A 26,059-nucleotide genomic window follows, 5' to 3' on the forward strand; every position below is an offset into this window, starting at 1 on the left:
TATAGTGTTAATCCCTAAATTATATAGCGCTCTCGTGTGTGCTGGCATACTCTCTCTCTGTCTCCCCAAAGGGCTGTGTGGGGTCCTGTCCTCAGTCAGAGCATTCTCTGTGTGTGTGCGGTGTGTCGGTACGGCTGTGTCGACACGTTTGATGAGGAGGCTTATGTGATGGCAGAGCAGATGCCGATAAATGTGATGTCGCCCCCCGTGGGGCCGACACCAGAGTGGATGGATAGGTGGAAGGTATAAACCGACAGTGTCAACTCCTTACATAAAAGTCTGGATGACGTAACAGCTATGGGACAGCCGGCTTCTCAGCCCGCGCCTGCCCAGGCGTCTCAAAGGCCATCAGGGGCTCAAAAACGCCCGCTCCCTCAGATGGCAGACACAGATGTCGACACGGAGTCTGACTCCAGTGTCGACGAGGTTGAGACATATACACAATCCACTAGGAACATCCGTTACATGATCCCGGCAATAAAAAATGTGTTACACATTTCTGACATTAACCCAAGTACCACTAAAAAAGGGTTTTATGTTTGGGGAGAAAAAGCAGGCAGTGTTTTGTTCCCCCATCAAATGAGTGAATGAAGTGTGAAAAAGCGTGGGTTCCCCCGATAAGAAACTGGTAATTTCTAAAAAGTTACTGATGGCGTACCCTTTCCCGCCAGAGGATAAGTTACGCTGGGAGATATCCCCTAAGGTGGATAAGGCGCTCACACGTTTGTCAAAAAAGGTGGCACTGCCGTCTTAGGATACGGCCACTTTGAAGGTACCTGCTGATAAAAAGCAGGAGGCTATCCTGAAGTCTGTATTTACACACTCAGGTACTAGACTGAGACCTGCAGATAGTGCTGCTGCAGCGTGGTCTGTAACCCTGTCAAACAGGGATACTATTTTGCGAACATAAGACGTCGTCTTATATATGAGGGATGCACAGAGGGATATTTTGCCGGCTGGCATCCAGAATTAATGCAATGTCCATTCGGTCAGGAGGTTATTAGAGACCCGACACTGGACAGGTGATGCTGACTTTAAAAGGCACATAGAGCCTGATAAAGCTAAATATTTATCTTACTTAAAACCCTTTAAGAGGTCAAAGAACACAGTACGCTATTGACTTATGGAATACCGTAAGGGTACGCACGTTGCGTAACAATCGCTTAGCCGTAGTCGAGACGCTCAAGCGTCACGTTCGCTCACGGCCAAGAGATCACAGGCAGGCACGCTATTGGCTGCCGACTAACGTAATGTTTCGCTATAGCGTAGCGGACGCTCGGGACCACGAGGAGATTACCAGCGGCGCTAACGCTCACAATGTTAAACCTTTATATGTAAACCATGAACAATGTATTATACAGGAAAACCTTAGTGTAGTGATAGAGTGTAGATGCAACACAGTGTAACCTTATTAACTTAAAAACTGTTCGAGCGCCACCGACGCTCTGAGAATACTTAACACTATAAGAAATACACAAATACCGGGCTTAGGGTCTAACGCCTTATGTGAATGTTATACTTGAAAAAGAATAATACAATACAAGTCATACACTACAATATAACATAGACTAACTAACCAGATAACTACACAGGAAATACAATACAATACAATTACGTTTAAGGGAAAATGAGAGAGAAAGAGGAGGAGAGAGAGAGAGAGAGATATGGCTCACAATAACAATAAAGACAATATGATTGCGAAGAAAACTTACGCACAAGGGGAACGATCGCATGCGCCTTTCTGAATATCCAGCTCCCGATTATCAGTGATGAGAACCGTTGAAGAGAGTGAGCTGGATATGATCGGCTTGTCTATTTATGCCCTACACACAATACAATTCAATGGTCCCTACAATCTCATTGTTCATTGGACACAGGAATTCGTCTTCGCATTATAACAAAAGGTCATAGGTTGATTCATACAGGTGGGCTGTGTCTACTTCCAACTGCTCAGGTGGGTGGGAAACTAGGTTTCCCGCCGCATGGATAAGTAAGTGCAAATAATAGTAAAAGTAGTAAAAGTACATAAACTTCTTATGTCCATAACTATTCGCACGAGCGATTAATCCGCTTCAAACCAACACCGGAATATTGCTAATTAAATACTCTTCCGATGGATACTAAACACCACTGTATGACCCATGTCTGACCCTTCGTATCAAACAAAGAGGGATCTCTTTGTCCATGAACATGCTATATTATCTAAACTTTCAGAATCTATCAAGGGGACCATGATCTACAAAATACATTATATAGTTAAATATGTAACGAACGAGTCGCCCGCTAGACGCACATAAACTTTACCGTAAATGCGCACACCGTGCGCCTGCGGGTGCCCACAGCGGCGAGTATGCGCACGCACGGCAGGGCTCATGAACGTGCAACAGGCACTCGCATGAGGTGCAAATATGGCAGTATGTAGCGTGATATTTTTCTGACTTTGACAGTCCACCCTTTGGCAGTCAACAATAACTGCCACTTCCTAAAACATTTCAAAACGAGAAAAATATATGTCAGGTGTAAATACATTTCCATGGTTGGGTAAGGGAGGAGAGAAGAAGGTGTGAAAAGGGTATGACCTAGTGAGATAGCAGAAGCATGTGTGTATGAATCCATGTTTGGGGGGGTCATGTATCATCGTGCCGTACGTGTTTTAAATCAAGCTTCGAGGTATTGCGAAGTATACATTTGAATTCCTTCTTATCCCGCGGTACGGGTCTGTGGATGGGCTGTCAAACTTTACCGAGCTCTTTTCGGCTTTTTGCAACAAAATGGGGGAGCACATTTTAGTTGATGATACATGAATGGGGGAATATGTGATTGCTGATATCTGTGCCTGTATTCCCTATCGACTATGTGTGTCATTACCTGAAGGTTGTAGAAATGAAGATAAAGAACAATTATGGTAAATGCAGTGGTATTCTATGTCAGGTTAATGAACATTTGTCGGTTGAAGTCTTGTTCGGTGTCTGTTGAATGCAGTCTTCTTTGGGCTTTTGCCAAAAAGTGTGGGCAAAAGCTTTGTCAATGTCCATAGACTTACAAAAGTGTTGGGCTAGCGTAATTTTAAAATTTCTAGGGAAACTGGGGGTCTATGGCATAGTTCATCAAATATCTGTGTATAAGGTTGTCAAAACTTCTTCTTTAATCAATCTGTTGTCTGTATACAGGATCATCAAATTCCTTGTCCAAGTGGGTCTTTTTTTACCTTGGAGAAAACGGAAAAACAGGTGAAAGAAACGGACCGTATAATCGCAATTCTCTAACGTCCTAGTGGATGCTGGGGACTCCGAAAGGACCATGGGGAATAGCGGCTCCGCAGGAGACTGGGCACAAAGTAAAAGCTTTAGGACTAGCTGGTGTGCACTGGCTCCTCCCCCTATGACCCTCCTCCAAGCCTCAGTTAAGATTTTGTGCCCGAACGAGAAGGGTGCAATCTAGGTGGCTCTCCTGAGCTGCTTAGAGTAAAAGTTTAAATAGGTTTTTTATTTTCAGTGAGACCTGCTGGCAACAGCCTCACTGCATCGAGGGACTAAGGGGAGAAGAAGCGAACTCACCTGCGTGCAGAGTGGATTGGGCTTCTTAGGCTACTGGACATTAGCTCCAGAGGGACGATCACAGGCCCAGCCATGGATGGGTCCCGGAGCCGCGCCGCCGGCCCCCTTACAGATGCTGAAGCAAGAAGAGGTCCATAAATCGGCGGCAGAAGACTTTCCTGTCTTCATAAGGTAGCGCACAGCACTGCAGCTGTGCGCCATTGCTCTCAGCACACTTCGGTCACTGAGGGTGCAGGGCGCTGGGGGGGGGGGGCGCCCTGGGAAGCAATGAATTTACCTTATTTGGCAAAAAATACATCACATATAGCTCCTGGGCTATATGGATGTATTTAACCCCTGCCAGTTTTCCAGAAAAAAGCGGGAGAAGAGCCCGCCGTGAAGGGGGCGGGGCCTATCTCCTCAGCACACAGCGCCATTTTTCCCACACAGCTCCGCTGGTAGGAAGGCTCCCAGAATCTCCCCTGCATCCTGCAACTACAGAAACAGGGTAAAAAAGAGAGGGGGGCACTTATTTGGCAAAATAACAGATATAAGCAGCTATAAGGGATAGACACTTATTGTAAGGTTGTCCCTATACATATATAGCGCTCTGGTGTGTGCTGGCAAACTCTCCCTCTGTCTCCCCAAGGGGCTAAGTGGGTCCTGTCCTCTATCAGAGCATTCCCTGTGTGTGTGCTGGGTGTCGGTACGTGTGTGTCGACATGTATGAGGAGGAAAATGATGTGGAGGCGGAGCAATTGCCTATAATGGTGATGTCACCCCCTAGGGAGTCGACACCTGAATGGATGGCCGTAATTAAGGAATTACGTGACAGTGTCGGCACGTTACAGAAAACTGTTGACGACATGAGACAGCCGGCAGCTCAGTTAGTGCCTGTCCAGGCGTCTCAAACACAGTCAGGGGCTATTAAACGCCCGTTACCTCAGTGGGTCGACACGGACCCAGACACAGACACTGACTCCAGTGTCGACGGTGAAGAAACAAACGTATTTTCCAGTAGGGCCACACGTTACATGATCACGGCAATGAAGGAGGTTTTGCACATCTCTGATACTGCAAGTACCACAAAAAGGGGTATTATGTGGGGTGTGAAAAAACTACCCGTAGTTTTTCCTGAATCAGATGAATTGAATGAAGTGTGTGATGAAGCGTGGGTTACCCCCGACAAAAAACTGCTAATTTCTAAAAAATTATTGGCACTATATCCCTTCCCACCAGAGGTTAGGGCTCGTTGGGAAACACCCCCTAGGGTGGATAAGGCGCTCACACGCTTATCAAAACAAGTGGCGTTACCGTCTCCAGAAACGGCCGCCCTTAAGGAGCCAGCAGATAGGAGGCTGGAAAATATCCTTAAAAGTATATACACTCATACTGGTGTTATACTGCGACCAGCAATCGCCTCAGCCTGGATGTGCAGTGCTGGGGTGGCTTGGTCGGATTCCCTGACTGAAAATATTGATACCCTGGACAGGGACAATATATTATTGACTATAGAGCATTTAAAGGATGCATTCCTATATATGCGAGATGCACAGAGAGACATTTGCACTCTGGCATCAAGAGTAAGTGCGATGTCCATTTCTGCCAGAAGAGGATTATGGACGCGACAGTGGTCAGGGGATGCGGATTCCAAATGGCATATGGAAGTATTGCCGTATAAAGGGGAGGAGTTATTTGGGGGCGGTCTATCGGACCTGGTGGCAACGGCTGGGAAATCCACCTTTTTACCCCAAGTCACCTCGCAGCAGAAAAAGATACCGTCTTTTCAGGCTCAGTCCTTTCGTCCCCATAAGGGCAAGCGGGCAAAAGGCCACTCATATCTGCCCCGGGGCAGAGGAAGGGGAAAAAGACTGCAACAGACAGCTTCTTCCCACGAACAGAAGCCCTCCCCCGCTTCTGCCAAGTCCTCAGCATGACGCTGGGGCCTTACAAGCGGACTCAGGCACGGTGGGGGCCCGTCTCAAGAATTTCAGCTCGCAGTGGGCTCACTCGCAAGTGGACCCCTGGATCCTGCAGGTAGTATCTCAGGGGTACAAATTGGAATTCGAGACGTCTCCCCCTCGCCGGTTCCTGAAGTCTGCTTTACCAACGTCTACCCCCGACAGGGAGGCGGTATTGGAAGCCATTCACAAGCTGTATTCCCAGCAAGTGATAATCAAGGTACCCCTACTATAACAGGGAAAGGGGTATTACTCCACGCTGTTTGTGGTACCGAAGCCGGACGGCTCGGTGAGACCCATTTTAAATCTGAAAGCCTTGAACACTTACATAAAAAGGTTCAAGTTCAAGATGGAGTCACTCAGAGCAGTGATAGCGAACCTGGAAGAAGGGGACTACATGGTGTCTCTGGACATCAAGGATGCTTACCTCCATGTCCCAATTTGCCCTTCTCACCAAGGGTACCTCAGGTTTGTGGTACAGAACTGTCACTATCAGTTTCAGACGCTGCCGTTTGGATTGTCCACGGCACCCCGGGTCTTTACCAAGGTAATGGCCGAAATGATGATTCTTCTTCGAAGAAAAGGCGTCTTAATTATCCCTTTGTCATGACTGAGGTTTTTGTGAACCCGGTGTAGTGAAGTCTGTGCGGGCGACTGGAGGATTATGTGAATACTACCACTGACCTGGTTCTGAAATGCTGTGGACTCAGGGTCTCCTCCGGTGACTGGGAAGAGGAACCGCAGCAGAGATGGCCGAATCTAGGTTCTCCTCATGCAGGATTAGGTCGGCAGACAGGAGGCATGCTGAAGGTCTCCTGAAAGACAGAACTGGAAAGGCACTGATGAATCAGTGAAGAATACCAGGTATAATTGTGCTAACGGGGTGCTTGGAGACACTGAGGTGCTTGCGGACACTGAGGTGCTTGCGGACACTGAGGTGCTTGCGGACACTGAGGTGCTTGCGGACACTGAGGTGCTTGCGGACACTGAGGTGCTTGCGGACACTGAGGTGCTTGCGGACACTGAGGTGCTTGCGGACACTGAGGTGCTTGGAGACACTGAGGTGCTTGGAGACACTGAGGTGCTTGGAGACACTGAGGTGCGTGGAGACACTGAGGTGCGTGGAGGCACGGAGGTACGTGGAGGCACTGGGGTACTGAGGTACTGAGGCACGAGGTGCTGGAAGCACGGAGGTACTGAGGCACGGAGATGCTGGAAGCACGGAGATGCTGAGGCACGAGGTGCTGGAAGCACGGAGGTACTGAGGCACGGAAGTGCTGAGGCACGGAGGTGCTGGAAGCACGGAGGTACTGAGGTACTGAGGCACGAGGTGCTGGAAGCACGGAGGTACTGAGGCACGGAGGTACTGAGGCACGGAGGTGCTGGAAGCACGGAGGTACTGAGGCACGGAGGTACTGAGGCACGGAGGTACTGAGCTCTGGAGATCCCAACTACAACAGTAGTAAAACTGAAACACGACAACTGTGGTATTAGTGGAGAACACGGAATTCTGTACTGTGCCTTTAAGACAAAACACTGCAGCTGTGCCTTTACATTGAGACTCAGGGAAATGGTGAAATCAATGGCAACACAAAGGTAAACCATACGGTAACAAGGGAACAGAGTTTCCACAGGAACTTAGGTACAAAGGTTACCTTTAGGGAGCTCAGCTTTTCAGACTCACACAAGGCTGTATGTGACACAAGGAACTGGCCCAGATTGTAACTCAGCCTCCTGATTTATACTTCCTGGTCCTTGATGATTGGTGGGCAGGATTAGGTGATGTCACTGACATGTGACTACTCTAGCCAAGGCTGTAATGTAGAATGAGGCCTAGCAGGCCAAGAGAACACTGAAGCCTGGACTTCTGCAAAACACAGGATGCTTGCTTTTAGATTACTGAATTCAGCCTCACACAGGAGACCACCACAGGTGGAGCTGATTACCTCTCAGGCAGAGAACTCAGGAATACTCATAGTGCTGACAAGCTGTTTAACTCCGTGAGTGAAAAGACACAGGATCCAGGACAGATGGCAGGGGTAAGTCACCAAATATAAACCTACAGTCAGGATTGTGACAGTATCCCCCTCTTCAAGGGTGGACTCCGGACACCCATCTTGAATCTTAGGGGAACTTGATGAATAACTTGTACACAAAGCTTCTAAAAAGTGGAAACCAGAGGGTCCAGAACAAAACTTAAGCTGGATTCTTTAGAAGTCTTCCTGATCTTCATCTTCAGAACAGGTAGACCATCCATCATAGACAAGACTGGAATTTCCTTCATCCGAAAGGACTGAGGAATAAACTGTAGAAGGTTCCAAAGGTTTAGGACTAAATTCTTTAACTACAGCGTTACTAAAAGTCTGTAAGTCATGGAACACAGGATCATTACTCTCAAAGAGCATGTTGGCCCACTCCAAAGCTCTTCCTCTGAATGCCAGGAACAGATATCGAGTAACGTTGGAAGGAGTTATTGCACCTAAAGGATCAGACTCCATCCGAGAGAGAAATTGTTCAACCAGAGCGGCATATTGCAATAAATCTCCATCAAAGTAAATAGGTGGAAAACCATCAGACGAAAGCTTAGAGGATGAAACTGAAGAAAGCTTTGGCTGGACGAGTAGGACTGGATTGGATCCGAGGATACTTGGATTGGCTGGAGCCAAAGGAGACGGACCAGGCTGGTCCTGGAGTATTGCTGGACCGGCTGGAACCGGGACGGACTGACCAGGCGGAGCCTGGAGTATTGCTGGACCGGCTGGAACCGGGACGGACTGACCAGGCTGGGCCTGGAGTATTGCTGGACCGGCTGGAACCGGGACGGACTGACCAGGCTGGGCCTGGAGTATTGCTGGACCGGCTGGAACCGGGACGGACTGACCAGGCAGAACCTGGAGTATTGCTGGACCGGCTGGAACCGGGACGGACTGACCAGGCGGAGCCTGGAGTATTGCTGGACCGGCTGGAACCGGGACGGACTGACCAGGCTGGGCCTGGAGTATTGCTGGACCGGCTGGAACCGGGACGGACTGACCAGGCAGGGCCTGGAATATTGCTGGACCGGCTGGAACCGGGACGGGCTGAGCCCTTTCTTCACAGGGCTGGGCTGAGGCAAGAGCCCCCACTTCACGGGGCTGGGCTGAGGCAAGAGCCCCCTCTTCACGGGGCTGGGCAGCACTCTGTAGAATCTCTGGCTGGGCAGCACTCTGTAGAATCTCTGGCTGGGCAGCACTCTGTAGAATCTCTGGCTGGGCAGCACTCTGTAGAATCTCTGGCTGGGCAGCACTCTGTAGACTCACTGGCTGGGCAGCACTCTGTAGACTCACTGGCTGGGCAGCACTCTGTAGACTCACTGGCTGGGCAGCACTCTGTAGACTCACTGGCTGGGCAGCACTCTGTAGACTCACTGGCTGGGCAGCACTCTGAAGACTCTCTGGGGCTGGACGCTCTGAAGACGCCCCTCCTGGGGCTGGACGCTCTGAAGACGCCCCTCCTGGGGCTGTGGACACGGACTCCTCTGTGACTGTAAATGGCTTGAACATTCTTCTCTGGACACCCAACTTGGGATAAGGTCTTTTAACCACCGGACCCCAGTCATAAATTTGAGTCTCTCTCAGAAGAGTAGCCTTCTTGATACCCCCGTCAGCAGCAGAAGGATCGGATACTGTGGATGACTTGTAGAAATGAGCACTATGATACTGAGATTTGTCACTATTACCTGGCTTGCGAAGAATGCAGTCTTTAACAAAATGACCAGAATTTCCACAGTAAAGACAGAGATGTAGCTCCTTACGCCGCTGACGTTCAGCTTCAGAGAGCTTGGGCCGTGGATAGCTCTGATGAAAAACTTTCCCTTGCGCAGAGGAAGAGACTCTATTAACTGGATGGGACAAAACAGGATCAACAACGTTGGTAGTATTCCTGAAGAGATCAGGCATCACAGAGAGAATACTAGGCAAAAGTTCTTGTAACTGTAGTAACATCTGGTAGAAAATCTGCAGTTGGTCAGGAGTCTTAGAGCAGAAGGTCATCGAATCACTGGAGGACGAATTCCGCTGCAGACACTGTGCCAATCGATGCTGAGTCGACTCCAGACCTTCCAAGCGTCCTGCAATATTGCTTAGGAGGTCATGCGTCAGACTAACACTTTCGGCCGGGTCCATGTGGCCAGTTCCTACTGTCATGACTGAGGTTTTTGTGAACCCGGTGTAGTGAAGTCTGTGCGGGCGACTGGAGGATTATGTGAATACTACCACTGACCTGGTTCTGAAATGCTGTGGACTCAGGGTCTCCTCCGGTGACTGGGAAGAGGAACCGCAGCAGAGATGGCCGAATCTAGGTTCTCCTCATGCAGGATTAGGTCGGCAGACAGGAGGCATGCTGAAGGTCTCCTGAAAGACAGAACTGGAAAGGCACTGATGAATCAGTGAAGAATACCAGGTATAATTGTGCTAACGGGGTGCTTGGAGACACTGAGGTGCTTGCGGACACTGAGGTGCTTGCGGACACTGAGGTGCTTGCGGACACTGAGGTGCTTGCGGACACTGAGGTGCTTGCGGACACTGAGGTGCTTGCGGACACTGAGGTGCTTGCGGACACTGAGGTGCTTGGAGACACTGAGGTGCTTGGAGACACTGAGGTGCTTGGAGACACTGAGGTGCGTGGAGACACTGAGGTGCGTGGAGGCACGGAGGTACGTGGAGGCACTGGGGTACTGAGGTACTGAGGCACGAGGTGCTGGAAGCACGGAGGTACTGAGGCACGGAGATGCTGGAAGCACGGAGATGCTGAGGCACGAGGTGCTGGAAGCACGGAGGTACTGAGGCACGGAAGTGCTGAGGCACGGAGGTGCTGGAAGCACGGAGGTACTGAGGTACTGAGGCACGAGGTGCTGGAAGCACGGAGGTACTGAGGCATGGAGGTACTGAGGCACGGAGGTGCTGGAAGCACGGAGGTACTGAGGCACGGAGGTACTGAGGCACGGAGGTACTGAGCTCTGGAGATCCCAACTACAACAGTAGTAAAACTGAAACACGACAACTGTGGTATTAGTGGAGAACACGGAATTCTGTACTGTGCCTTTAAGACAAAACACTGCAGCTGTGCCTTTACATTGAGACTCAGGGAAATGGTGAAATCAATGGCAACACAAAGGTAAACCATACGGTAACAAGGGAACAGAGTTTCCACAGGAACTTAGGTACAAAGGTTACCTTTAGGGAGCTCAGCTTTTCAGACTCACACAAGGCTGTATGTGACACAAGGAACTGGCCCAGATTGTAACTCAGCCTCCTGATTTATACTTCCTGGTCCTTGATGATTGGTGGGCAGGATTAGGTGATGTCACTGACATGTGACTACTCTAGCCAAGGCTGTAATGTAGAATGAGGCCTAGCAGGCCAAGAGAACACTGAAGCCTGGACTTCTGCAAAACACAGGATGCTTGCTTTTAGATTACTGAATTCAGCCTCACACAGGAGACCACCACAGGTGGAGCTGATTACCTCTCAGGCAGAGAACTCAGGAATACTCATAGTGCTGACAAGCTGTTTAACTCCGTGAGTGAAAAGACACAGGATCCAGGACAGATGGCAGGGGTAAGTCACCAAATATAAACCTACAGTCAGGATTGTGACACCCTTACTTGGACGATCTCCTGATAAGGGCACGGTCCAGAGAACAGTTAGAGGTCGGAGTAGCACTATCTCAAATAGTACTACGACAGCACGGATGGATTCTAAATATTCCAAAATCGCAGCTGATTCCGACGACACGTCTGCTGTTCCTAGGGATGATTCTGGACACAGTACAGAAAAAGGTGTTTCTCCCGGAAGAGAAAGCCAGGGAGTTATCCGACCTAGTCAGGAAACTCCTAAGACCAGGCCAGGTGTCAGTGCATCAGTGCACAAGGGTCCTGGGAAAGATGGTGGCTTCTTACGAAGCGATTCCATTCGGCAGATTCCACGCAAGAACTTTTCAGTTGGATCTGCTAGACAAATGGTCCGGATCGCATCTTCAAATGCATCAGCGGATAACCCTGTCTCCAAGGACAAGGGTGTCTCTCCTGTGGTGATTACAGAGTGCTCATCTCCTAGAGGGCCGCAGATTCGGCATTCAGGATTGGGTCCTGGTGACCACGGATGCCAGCCTGAGAGGCTGGGGAGCAGTCACACAGGGAAAAAATTTCCAGGGCTTGTGGTCAAGCATGGAAACGTCACTTCACATAAATATCCTGGAACTAAGGGCCATTTACAATGCCCTAAGTCAGGCAAGGCCTCTGCTTCAGGGTCAGCCAGTATTGATCCAGTCGGACAACATCACGGCAGTCGCCCACGTAAACAGACAGGGCGGCACAAGAAGCAGGAGGGCAATGACGGAAGTGGCAAGGATTCTTCGCTGGGCGGAAAATCATGTGATAGCACTGTCAGCAGTGTTCATTCCGGGAGTGGACAACTGGGAAGCAGACTTCCTCAGCAGACACGATCTTCACCCGGGGGAGTGGGGACTTCACCCAGAAGTCTTCCACATGATTGTAAACCGTTGGGAAAAACCAAAGGTGGACATGATGGCGTCTCGCCTCAACAAAAAACTGGACAGATATTGCTCCAGGTCAAGGGACCCTCAGGCAATAGCTGTGGACGCTCTGGTAACACCGTGGGTGTACCGGTCAGTGTATGTGTTCCCTCCTCTTCCTCTCATACCAAAAGTACTGAGAATCATAAGAAGGAGAGGAGTAAAAACTATACTCGTGGCTCCGGATTGGCCAAGAAGGACTTGGTACCCGGAAATTCAAGAGATGCTCACGGAAGACCCGTGGCCTCTACCTCTAAGACAGGACCTGCTCCAGCAGGGACCATGTCTGTTCCAAGACTTACCGCGGCTGCGTTTGATGGCATGGCGGTTGAACGCCGGATCCTGAAGGAAAAAGGCATTCCGGATGAAGTCATCCCTACCCTGATCAAAGCCCTGAAGGATGTAACCGTACAACATTATCACCGTATTTGGCGTAAATATGTTGCGTGGTGCGAGGCCAGGAAGGCCCCTACGGAGGAATTTCAACTGGGTCGATTCCTGCATTTCCTGCAAACAGGACTGTCTATGGGCCTCAAATTAGGGTCCATTAAGGTTCAAATTTCGGCCCTGTCGATATTCTTCCAAAAAGAACTAGCTTCTGTTCCTGAAGTTCAGACGTTTGTCAAGGGAGTACTGCATATACAGCCTCCTTTTGTGCCTCCAGTGGCACCTTGGGATCTCAATGTAGTGTTGGGATTCCAAAAATCACATTGGTTTGAACCACTCACCACTGTGGACTTGAAATATCTCACATGGAAAGTGGTAATGCTGTTAGCCCTGGCTTCAGCCAGGCGTGTATCAGAATTGGCGGCTTTATCCTATAAAAGCCCTTACCTAATTTTTCATACGGACAGGGCAGAATTGAGGACTCGTCCTCAATTTCTCCCTAAGGTGGTTTCAGCATTTCACTGAAACCAACCTATTGTGGTGCCTGCGGCTACTAGGGACTTGGAGGATTCCAAGTTGCTGGACGTAGTCAGGGCCCTGAAAATATATGTTTCCAGGACGGCTGGAGTCAGAAAATCTGACTCGCTGTTTATCCTGTATGCACCCAACAAGCTGGGTGCTCCTGCTTCTAAGCAGACGATTGCTCGTTGGATTTGTAGTACAATTCAGCTTGCACATTCTGTGGCAGGCCTGCCACAGCCAAAATCTGTAAAAGCCCATTCCACACGGAAAGTGGGCTCATCTTGGGCGGCTGCCCGAGGGGTCTCGGCTTTACAACTTTGCCGAGCAGCTACTTGGTCAGGGGCAAACACGTTTGCTAAATTCTACAAATTTGATACCCTGGCTGAGGAGGACCTGGAGTTCTCTCATTCGGTGCTGCAGAGTCATCCGCACTCTCCCGCCCGTTTGGGAGCTTTGGTATAATCCCCATGGTCCTTTCGGAGTCCCCAGCATCCACTAGGACGTTAGAGAAAATAAGAATTTACTTACCGATAATTCTATTTCTCATAGTCCGTAGTGGATGCTGGGCGCCCATCCCAAGTGCGGATTGTCTGCATTACTTGTACATAGTTATTGTTACAAAAATCGGGTTATTGTTGTTGTGAGCCATCTTTTCAGAGGCTCCTTCTGTTATCATGCTGTTAACTGGGTTCAGATCACAAGTTGTACGGTGTGATTGGTGTGGCTGGTATGAGTCTTACCCGGGATTCAAAATCCTTCCTTATTGTGTACGCTCGTCCGGGCACAGTATCCTAACTGAGGCTTGGAGGAGGGTCATAGGGGGAGGAGCCAGTGCACACCAGCTAGTCCTAAAGCTTTTACTTTGTGCCCAGTCTCCTGCGGAGCCGCTATTCCCCATGGTCCTTTCGGAGTCCCCAGCATCCACTACGGACTATGAGAAATAGAATTATCGGTAAGTAAATTCTTATTTTTCATCACATCATTGTTTCTACCGTTGGGTCATAAATCAAATCCATTGGAATTACAATTTCCTCACTCCTTAGACTCATTACCCTGGTACTACGTTTGCACTTCGTTAAAGCCTGAACGCACCTAAATATCAAGCCAATCGTTATGACAACACCTAAGATACATAGGAGAAACTTCCCTACATCCATTATGACTCCTTGAGCCCATTCTCCTAAACCAGAGAACCAATTTCGCGGGTTCAACCATGACACCCAACCAGTCAGCTCATTACCCACAGCAGCAAGGGTGAGATTGTGTCTCCTGCGAAATTCCCACTTTAATTGGAGAATATCGTCCATCTTTTGGTCTATGACCTCGACCGGGTCCTCGGTACTATTCGTAATATAAGTGCAGCATTTCACGCCGTACTGCGTTGCCAGTGTGACACAATATCCACCTGTTACTGCCGTGAGATAATTAAGAACCATTCTATGCTGAACCAGTTCTGTTTTATAAGCTTGAAGCTCTCTTCCAGTATATCTAAAAGTGTCATCATACATTTCTGTGATATTGTCTAACAAATTTGCAAGCGCAGATATGTACCTATAGTTCAGCACTCCTCTAGCGGTGCGAGTGAAATCTAGCGCAAGTAGAACCTGAATCCCGGTGGATTCATGGATCATGTCAGAGGCCGAATGCTCTGTCCTTTCTGTCAGTTGCCTTTTAACTACGTGCTCGTAATGAGTGTGAGTATAAGGAGCTTGGGCACCACGGTGTATATCTTTCATTTTGGCATGTGATACAGTCATTACCTCAGGCAGTACTTTTCCAATATAACACAATCCTTCAGAGTTTGGGGCAAGCCACTTATACGCCTTCCTCCCGCATATGAAATATGCATCATCGGGGAGAACATATGGGACGGACTAGGACATAACCATATTACACATCTTCCATGTGAAATCTCCTAACCCTAATTCTCCCATCTGTCTAGTACACGTATCAGTTTGTACGATATGTGCACAGTATCCTGGTGATACCTCTCCAACTCTCGTAATCCTACTTCCTAGGGTATACCTATATCGGAAAGATTTTTCTCTACTGGCTATGTGGCGTATAAGCTCTGTATCTGTAGGCATTCTATCTGCTCTATATGAAAAGGTCATGGTTTGGTTACTCCATGACACTTCCCAATTTCCCGGCTTTCGGGGATTGGAAATGTTAAAACATATTAGGGATCTATCCACATGATATTGGTAGAGCTTCAAACTAGGAGGACTGGAGATATTAAACCTCCTGTCCACCGGTCTCCCACCCTTTAGCTCAAGTACCTCCCCTATCGTTAAAGGAAATGGTACTAGCCCTGATTTGCTATGGCCTTGAGGTACTTGAGAGCATACCCAACAATCTGTCTGATTTAACACTTTACCCACTAAGGAGTGATAGTCACTCAATGGATGCCGGTCCATGTGGATGTTAAAACTGGATTGGCATTTCTTGATGCACCCATCCTCAACTACATTGTCACAGAGCCTACAGATACAGTTTTCTTCAGCTAACAATCCTTCACAATTCCTTCTATTGTCAATGCTATCAGATCGTTTTCTGATACTCGCCTTTACTTGTTGGTTAAGTTGTTCTTGGAAAACTACGCCTCCATCTTTGTCATCAGAACCCATTCCAGAACCTCTCTCGACCTCCATGGTACTCTCGCCGGAACAGACTGCTCTGGTCAACATCATGGTCAACAGGAAAATCCGGATCACAGTCTCTTGGGGCAAGTCCATCTTATCGGAGGAAACGAAGAAGAATGAGAAGGGGGAAAAAAATAGTTGAGGGAGAGGGGATGGGAAGTGGAGAAAAACAATAAAAGGGAACAGGAAATCGACAACTGCTTTTGATCTTGTGATCTTCAATGCCCATGTGCCGCCTCAGTCCTCCTGGAACAGACACTCCAGTGATACAACTTCCTCTACCGTCTGTTCCTTATCACGAGACCTCTCTGGATCAGCAACCTTCTTACAGTGGGACGAATGAACCCAAGTCTCTCTCTCGGCAACCTTCAATGCTGTAGTGCTAGTCAATAAGACTTGGTATGGTCCTTCCCATCTGTCAATAAGGCAACCTGAGCGTAGAAAATTCCGTATCATTACATAATCCCCAGGTTCAATGTCATGACAATTACTATCTGGTAAATCAGGAATCACCAACTTCAAATTATCATTTTGGTTCCTTAGCTGTTTACTCATGTTAACCAGGTACTTTACAGTCACTTCATTGTTACACTTCAAATCATCCTGAGGGTTAATCATAACATGCGGTTGTCGACCAAATAAGATCTCAAAGGGAGACAGATTAAGAGGGGACCTGGGAGTGGTTCTGATGCTGTATAGTACAATGGGTAAAGCTTCTGGCCATGTTAATCCTGTTTCTGCCATAACTTTGCTCAATTTATTTTTAATAGTGCTGTTCACTCTTTCCACCTTCGCACTCGCCTGGGGGCGGTATGGAGTGTGCAGCTTACTATCAATTCCCATTAACTTACACATTCCTTGAAAGACATCACCTGTAAAATGGGTACCCCTATCACTTTCAATTATTCTAGGGATACCGTATCTACATACAAATTCCTGCACAATTTTCTTAGCAGTAAACATAGCGGTGTTTGTGGTCGCAGGAAATGCTTCGACCCAATTTGAGAATACATCTATACAAACAAGTACATATTTCAAATTTCGACAAGGGGGTAATTGAATAAAGTCAATCTGTATTACCTGAAAAGGGCCGCCTGTAGGTGGGATATGAGATGGTTCTGTTGGTATTGCCTTTCCGATATTCTTTCTCAAGCAGGTAAGGCATGACATTGCTCTTTTACCTGCATGAGATGAAAATCCTGGGGCGCACCAATATGCTCTTACCAACTTGCACATTCCCTCCTTGCCCAGATGAGTCAGCCCGTGTGCTGCCTCAGCTAAACATGGAAGGTATGCTCTGGGGGCCACTGGTTTACCTTGTCCATCCGTCCAGAGTCCTGAGGACTCCTGGCCATATCCTTTTGCCTTCCAGACTGCCTTTTCCTGTGTGGAACACAAATTTTGCATCTCACACAACTTCTGTGTGTTGATGGTATTAAATACCATCAGTTGTGTGGTGTCTGTCTGTCTGGGGGTACCAGCTGCTAGCTTAGCAGCTTCGTCTGCTCGGCTGTTACCAAGTGATACTGGGTCCTGGCTATATGTGTGTGCTTTACACTTGATAACAGCCACTCTGTCGGGTTCCTGTATCGCTGTTAGAAGCCTTTTGATGTGAGCTGCATGCGCTACCGGTGTACCAGCTGCCGTCATGAAATTTCTGAGGCGCCATAGGGCTCCGAAATCATGGACTACCCCGAATGCGTATCTAGAGTCGGTGTAGATATTGGCTGACTTGCCCTTAGCCAATTCACATGCTCTGGTTAGGGCGACCAGTTCAGCAACCTGGGCTGAGTGAGGTGGGCCTAGCGGTTCAGCTTCTATGGTGCCTTGGTCATCTACGACTGCGTATCCAGTACACAAGTCTCCCGAGTCTGACTGTCTGTGACAACTACCATCCGTGTAGAAGGTAAGATCTACATCTTCCAGTGGGTTGTCACTGATGTCAGGCCTTGCGGTAAAATTTTGGGTCAAATATTCCATACAATCATGTGTGTCCTCCTTTGTATTAAATCCTCCTTCCCCACCACTCTCATCCTCCACCCTTTGTGCCTGTCCAGGCACACCTGGGAGATATGTTGCAGGATTTAATGCACTGCATCTCCTTATGGTGATGTTTACGGGGGCCATTAGTGCCAATTCCCATCTTGTAAACCGCGCTGATGAGACGTGCCTGGTTTGGGCAGAATTTAACAAGGCTGACACTGCATGTGGTGTATGTATTGTGAGGTTGTGACCTAGCACTACATCTTCGCTTTTCGTTACTAGCAATGCTATCGCAGCAACGCTTCGCAAGCATGTGGGGAGGGATCGCGCTACCGTATCTAGCTGAGCGCTGTAGTATGCTACCGGCCTGCTGGCATCACCATGCTTTTGGGTTAAGACGCCTGCCGCGCAACCAGCACTTTCTGTTCCGTACAGCTCAAAGGGTTTCCCATAGTCTGGCATACCTAATGCTGGTGCCTGCGTTAGGCACTGTTTAAGTCTCTCAAATGCCACTTCGGACTCGTCTGTATGCGAAATCCGATCAGGTTTGTTTGAGGAGACCATCTCCTGCAAAGGTAACGCCAGAATGGAAAATCCTGGGATCCAGTTACGGCAATACCCACACATTCCTAAAAACGTTCTGATCTGTTGCTGGGTTTGTGGCAGAGTCATGTCTCTAATTGCTTGAATTCTATCAGCGGTCAGGTGTCTCAGTCCTTGTGTTAGACAGTGTCCCAAATATTTTACTTTAGTTTGGCATAATTGTAACTTGTCTTTGGAAACCTTGTGTCCTGTGTCTAAAAGATGAAACAGGAGCTGTTTCGTATCCTTCAGGGACGCTTCCAATGAATCTGAACACAGTAGTAAATCATCCACGTACTGTATCAATATTGATCCACTCTCTGGTTGGAAAGACTGTAAACGATCATGCAAAGCCTGGGAAAATATACTTGGGCTGTCTATGTAACCTTGTGGTAATCGAGTCCATGTGTATTGGACTCCTCTGTATGTAAATGCAAACAAATATTGACTGTCAGGATGTAGGGGTACCGAAAAGAAAGCGGAGCAGAGGTCAATAACAGTGAAAAATTTTGCAGTGGGAGGGATTTGCATAAGGATGACAGCTGGATTTGGCACTACGGGGAACTGACTCTCAACTATTTTGTTAATCCCCCTTAGATCCTGCACTAGCCTGTAACCCCTCCCCCCACTCTTTTTCACAGGGAAGATGGGACTATTGGCAGTGCTGGATGTTCTTACCAGAATGCCCTGTTGTAGCAAGCGCTCTATTACTGGATACACTCCTAACTCCACCTCTGGCTTCAGAGGGTACTGTGGGATTTTTGGAGCTATCCTACCATCTTTTACTTGTACAACTACCGGAGCTACGTTTGCCATTAATCCAGTGTCCTGTCCATCTTTAGTCCAAAGTGACTCTGGTATCTGGGATGTCATTTCTTCTACCTGGGAGGGAGTCCTATTTGTCATAATGGTATGTGACATTAATTTTGATGGGGAGTCTAACATGTCTCGCACTTCCTGAGCGTGATTCTCAGGTATGTCCAAGAATACACCTTCAGGAGTACAATAAATGACGCACCCCATTTTACACAATAAGTCTCTTCCCAGGAGATTAGTCGGTGCCGATGCAGCCAGCAAAAAGGAATGCTTGGTATGTAAAGGCCCTATTGTAATCTCGGCTGGTTTGCTAACAGGGTAATGCTGGACTACTCCCGTTACTCCCATGGCTGGAATTGTCTTACCAGTGGTTCTCATGCCCACTGTCGAATTTATCACTGATTTGGCCGCCCCCGTATCTACAAGAAAGTTTAATGATTTACCAGCTACATTAATTGCAATTTCGGGTTCACTTCCAAGACTTGCAATCAATTTTACTGGCTGCAGATTACAGGTATGGCCACACCCCTATTGGGTATGGTGACCTCCCTGAATCCCGCTGGCAGCAACTACTTGAGAAGGGGTTAACTTGGAACTGCCAGAAGCTTGCCAGCCTCCTTTTGGGGGATATCTTTTTGTTTCCCCTGTATGTGGCTCATAACTCCGTCTCTGTGGACCCTGATCCCAATGTCGTGTGTCATGTCGTGGTCTAGGGGGTTGGTATGAGTTTTGTGAAGTTTTCACTCTACAGTCTCGTGCCATGTGTCCCTGTCTATGACAAGAAAAACAAGTTACCACATTTGACTTACCCACAGGGTTTGGTGATTTATACAAAGGCTGCCTTGTGGTCAGGGCCTGTATACTTACGGCCATTAATTTATCACCTTGTAATTCCCTGTGTCTGGTGATGTTCCGATCGTGATCAATAGCTGCCTCTCTCAAAGTAGCCACCGACAGACCTCGCCAACATGGTTGCGTGGTCTCTACCCTTGTCTTTAATGCTTCTTTTAAACCATCCATTAACACAGATACTGCTACTTCTCTATGGTTTATGTTGGTTTTAATGTCCTATATGCCTGTGTATTTAGCCATCTCTAATAATGCCCTGTGAAAATACTCTGCAGCTGTTTCTGACTCCTTTTGTTTAATGGAGAAAATCTTGTTCCATTTAACTACAGCTGGGAAATACTCCTTTAACTGTAAACTTATCCTTTTTATATTATCTTTGTTGTACACATCTGTAAGAGGTACATCCTGATCCAATCCACAGTCAGCTAAAAATTGAGCCGAGTCGACATTGGAGGGTAAACAAGCCCTCAGCAATACCTGCCAGTCTTTGTTATTTGGGCTCTAAAGTGTTCCCTTGGTCTCTGATGTATTTCTGGCTAGCAACTAAGTCTTTCCTAGGGTCAGGGAATTCAGACACTATGGTTCTTAATTCCATTCGGGAAAATGGGCTATACATGGCAATGTTCCTAATGGGAGTGACTCCTGTGGTGTCTGTTTTCCCATTTGGAACAGCTATCACCCTAACAGGATTAAGTCTAGCAACATCATTCTGTGTAGATTCTACAGCCTGTGGTGAAATGGTTTCAGCATAGTGTATGGTGCCGTACTTACCCGTAGATACGACCTCACCTGTCCCTCCGCTAGGGGCCTTTGTTACTAATCTTAAGGGTTGGGCCGTGCCTACTGTAGTTTCTGATATGGTGGCTGCTAGAGAGAGCGCCGATATTGTTGCCGATTCGTCCTCTTGATCACACTCCTGGGGAAAGTTCAAAACAGGGTACAACTTGCACGGGTTAATACTTGCATTGGTTAACTTATTAACATTTACACAGTTGCTAAGTGTTTGTTTGTTACACCCTAGTGCGTCATTCTCTGCAACCAATTTCTCTCCCGTTATGTAAGGTGGCGGTGGTGCCGTGGCTATCAGTTTCCTGATAGGGTTAGATCCCGCCGCCTGAGCCAATCCTCTCTGTATTTCACCCTCCTGTTGCCATAACTGCAAATAATCATAATGTTTGATCCGTCTCTTTGTTGATTTAATGAGACATATCCTCCTCCTTAGATTTTGTAACACTTCTGGGCTAAAGCTGCCTACTCTTGGGAACTTCTCCCCGTCATGTACCGTCATTCTCTCCCATTCATCACATAAAACTTCTGTGTGTGACCCGTATTTTTCACACATTACATACCTTGCCGACCCGATTGGTCGGTTTACTGAATCAACCCGAACCGAGGTTGATCGCCCCCTACCTGAACAATTGGCCCCCATAGTTTGAAGGTGTTGCTTTCTTCAGCCAACCCTTACAAAAACCAAAAATGTTCACGATAGGCTGACGGTGGCGGTTTACCGAGTACCCCACTCACTCGCCCACACCGACCAATACGACCTACACACTGTCCTAGTGCTGGCGTACTCGACCCAGGGCCCCTGCGACCTGAACCGCTATTTACTGGAACATGTGAGGGTGATCCGCAGAGCACTTACTCTTTCCAGTAACTATTGGTTGCTGGATAGTTCCCAAGTGACTGGCGAACCTCCCTTAAAATAAAAAAAATTACACAAATCACGTTAGAATGTACAAATAGCGTTTATGACCCGTTTCGTACACAAATGGCACTGGTCAGACTAACTAATGCACACAATTACGTGCGGTACAATCGTTCAGTACATAAGCAACTAATCTTATGTGCGGAGCGACCAGTGGAATCAAAAATTACGGCTGCGAATTCCTTCAGCCAGAGCTTTATGGCCTATATGGGTTCCGCACCAACCCTTCTTGGTGTTGTGCTACTTTTCTCTATAGCGGACTTCTTAGTCTGCTGTACCTAGACCTCCTGGTCTGTTCCGGACCTCCTGGTCTGTGCTACAGTAGACCTCCTGGTCTGCTATACTCTACTGCTCAAATTTTATATTTAACAAGGGATGCCTCCCTAGCCACCATGTACGTCACTTACATGCATGTACTTCACGAGAACTCGACTTCTTTGTGGTTCAACCTCAAAAATTGTATAAACTTATATATGTAAAACACTCACTCACCACATGTACACTTTTGTTTCTATTTCTATTTCTGCGCAGAAATTTCTTTCCTTTAGACCAGATGTGTTGTAAATTTGGAGAAGGATCTGTTAGTCTAAATTTCGGACACTAAAATAGACTTGCGCTATTTATCGCGTTGCCACCTTTTCGCCTGTTAAAAATAACACTAGCGTGTGATTTGAGTTACGTGGGCGTACCCGGACGCTCCGTTGCGTAATATACGCTGCGTGCGTCGGCCTTTGCGTTGCGTACGCGAGTCTCAGTCTTTTGTTAGAGACACGTGTACGCAAAGCAGAAATTCACCGTAACACAATTAACACGTTTATCAATGTAGATGATCCTTGATCATCTACCGAGCACCATACCGATCTCTCCTTGTATCTTTAGGTAGAGCTGTGTGCGTGCTTTGCAATTTATCCCTTAATGTATTACTTTTACACTTTAACTATGAAATAGCGACAAATCTCTCTTAGCACGTTTATCAATTATAAAATGGCAAACAGGAGAGTGATATATGAAAATACACGAATAAAAGAAATGCAGATATGCGTGTGTGCGTACGCAAGACAGAAATAAACAGTTTTAAAAGACACTAGCGTGTTGTTCTTACCTCCGGTTCCGGATTCCCTCAGCACCCTTTACTAAGCGAAGCAGACGCTTATCCAGACAGCACTACGAGGAATATGATCTCCCGCCCTTTGCTGATGCATAATGTCTGCTGAAATTACCTAGCAGAGATATGTGAAGGACGGACGAGCCGCCAATTGATAAAGCTAAATATTTATCTTACTTAAAACCCTTTAAGAGGTCAAAGAACACAGTACGCTATTGACTTATGGAATACCGTAAGGGTACGCACGTTGCGTAACAATCGCTTAGCCGTAGTCGAGACGCTCAAGCGTCACGTTCGCTCACGGCCAAGAGATCACAGGCAGGCACGCTATTGGCTGCCGACTAACGTAATGTTTCGCTATAGCGTAGCGGACGCTCGGGACCACGAGGAGATCACCAGCGGCGCTAACGCTCACAATGTTAAACCTTTATATGTAAACCATGAACAATGTATTATACAGGAAAACCTTAGTGTAGTGATAGAGTGTAGATGCAACACAGTGTAACCTTATTAACTTAAAAACTGTTCGAGCGCCACCGACGCTCTGAGAATACTTAACACTATAAGAAATACACAAATACCGGGCTTAGGGTCTAACGCCTTATGTGAATGTTATACTTGAAAAAGAATAATACAATACAAGTCATACACTACAATATAACATAGACTAACTAACCAGATAACTACACAGGAAATACAATACAATACAATTACGTTTAAGGGAAAATGAGAGAGAAAGAGGAGGAGAGAGAGAGAGAGATATGGCTCACAATAACAATAAAGACAATATGATTGCGGAAAAAACTTACGCACAAGGGGAACGATCGCATGCGCCTTTCTGAATATCCAGCTCCCGATTATCAGTGATGAGAACCGTTGAAGAGAGTGAGCTGGATATGATCGGCTTGTCTATTTATGCCTTACACACAATACAATTCAATGGTCCCTACAATCTCATTGTTCATTGGACACAGGAATTCGTCTTCGCATTATAACAAAAGGTCATAGGTTGATTCATACAGGTGGGCTGTGTCTACTTCCAACTGCTCAGGTGGGTGGGAAACTAGGTTTCCCGCCGCATGGATAAGTAAGTGCAAATAATAGTAAAAGTACATAAACTTCTTATGTCCATAACTATTCGCACGAGCGATTAATCCGCTTCAAACCAACACCGGAATATTGCTAATTAAATACTCTTCCGATGGATACTAAACACCACTGTATGACCCATGTCTGACCCTTCGTATCAAACAAAGAGGGATCTCTTTGTCCATGAACATGCTATATTAACTAAACTTTCAGAATCTATCAAGGGGACCATGATCTACAAAATACATTATATAGTTAAATATGTAACGAACGAGTCGCCCGCTAGACGCACATAAACTTTACCGTAAATGCGCACACCGTGCGCCTGCGGGTGCCCGCAGCGGCGAGTATGCGCACGCACGGCAGGGCTCATGAACGTGCAACAGGCACTCGCATGAGGTGCAAATATGGCAGTATGTAGCGTGATATTTTTCTGACTTTGACAAGCCTTATAAGGGTGAGGAATTGTTTGGGGATGGTCTCTGGGACCTCGTATCCACAGCAACAGCTGGGAAGAAATTTTTTTTACCTCAGGTTTCCTCACAGCCTCAGAAAGCACTGTATTATCAGGTACAGTCCTTTCGGCTTCAGAAATGCAAGCGTGTAAAACGAGGGAAGAGGGAAAAAGCTGCACCAGTCAGCCAGTTCCCAGAATCAAAATTCTTCCCCCGCTTCCTCTGAGTCCACCGCATGACGGGGGGGCTCCACAGGCGTAGCCAGGTACGGTGGGGGGCCGCCTCAAAAATTTCAGCGATCAGTGGGCTCGCTCACAGGTGGATCCCTAGATCCTTCAAGTAGTATTTCAGGGGTACAAGCTGGAATTCGAGGCGTCTCCCCCCCCCCCGCCGTTTCCTCAAATCTGCCTTGCCGACAACTCCCTCAGGCAGGGAGACTGTGCTAGAGGCAATTCGCAAGCTGTATTCCCAGCAGGTGCCCCTACTTCAACAAGGACGGGGTTACTATTCCACACTGTTTGTGGTACCGAAACCGGACGGTTCGGTGAGACCCATTTTATATTTGAAATCCTTGAACACATACATAAAAAAATTTAAGTTCAAGATGGAATCGCTCAGGGCGATTATTGCAAGCCTGGAGGAGGGGGATTACATAGTATCCCTGGACATCAAGGAGGCTTACCTACATGTCCCCATTTACCATCCTCACCAGGAGTACCTCAGATTTGTGGTACAGGATTGCCATTACCAATTCCAAACACTGCCGTTTGGACTGTCCACGGCACCGAGGGTCTTTACCAAGGTAATGGCAGAAATGATTATACTCCTTCGAGAAAGGAAGTTTTAATTATCCCGTACTTGGACGATCTCCTTATAAAGGCGAGGTCCAAGGAGCAGTTGTTGGTCGGAGTAGCACTATCTCGGGAAGTGCTACAACAGCACGGATGGATTCTATACATTCCAAAGTCACAGCTGGTTCCTACCACACGCCTACTGTTCCTGGGGATGGTTCTGGACACAGAACAGAAAAAAGTGTTTCTCCCGCAGGAGAAAGCCAAGGAGCTGTCATCTCTAGTCAGAGACCTCCTGAAACCAAAACAGGTATCGGTGCATCACTGCACACGAGTCCTGGGAAAAATGGTAGCTTCTTACGAAGCAAAATTCCATTTGGCAGGTTCCATGCAAGAACCTTTCAGTGGGACCTCTTGGACAAGTGGTTGGGATCGCATCTTCAGATGCATCGGCTGATAACCCTGTCTCCAAGGACCAGGGTATCTCTACTGTGGTGGCTGCAGAGTGCTCATCTTCAAGAGGGCCGCAGATTCGGCATACAGGACTGGGTCCTGGTAACCACGGATGCCAGCCTTCGAGGCTGGGGGGCAGTCACACAGGGAAGAAATTTCCAAGGACTTTGGTCAAGTCAGGAGTCGTCCCTACACATAAATATTCTGGAACTGAGGGCCATTTACAATGCCCTAAGTCTGGCAAGGCCTCTGCTTCAAAACCAGCCGGTACTGATCCAATCAGACAACATCACGGCAGTCGCCCATGTAAACCGACAGGGACGGCACAAGAAGCAGGATGGCGATGGCAGAAGCCACAAGGATTCTCCGATGGGCGGAAAATCACGTCTTAGCACTGTCAGCAGTGTTCATTCCGGGAGTGGACAACTGGGAAGCAGACTTCCTCAGCGGACACGACCTACACCCGGGAGAGTGGGGACTTCATCCAGAAGTCTTCCAACTGTTGGTAAACCGTTGGGAAAGGCCACAGGTGGACATGATGGCGTCCCGCCTAAACAAAAAACTAGAGAGATATTGCGCCAGGTCAAGGGACCCTCAGGCGATAGCT

The 26,059-nt window shown here is 47.7% G+C and overlaps 1 protein-coding gene across 8 annotated transcripts in view; it reads left to right on the forward strand.

The window, feature by feature from the left end:
- HFM1 (helicase for meiosis 1) overlaps window positions 1–26,059 on the forward strand; it is a 984,377-nt gene that overhangs the window by 34,177 nt on the left and 924,141 nt on the right. The window contains exon 2 of one of the 8 annotated variants that reach the window (XM_063939912.1): window positions 3,171–3,230. The exons of the other annotated variants lie outside the window; for them this stretch is intronic. The gene's annotated coding sequence lies outside the window, so the exon portion shown is untranslated. The remainder of the gene's footprint in view (window positions 1–3,170; window positions 3,231–26,059) is intronic. 8 annotated transcript variants of the gene reach the window in all.

Source organism: Pseudophryne corroboree, chromosome 9 (genome assembly GCF_028390025.1).
Source record: "Pseudophryne corroboree isolate aPseCor3 chromosome 9, aPseCor3.hap2, whole genome shotgun sequence".
Taxonomy (NCBI): domain Eukaryota; kingdom Metazoa; phylum Chordata; class Amphibia; order Anura; family Myobatrachidae; genus Pseudophryne; species Pseudophryne corroboree.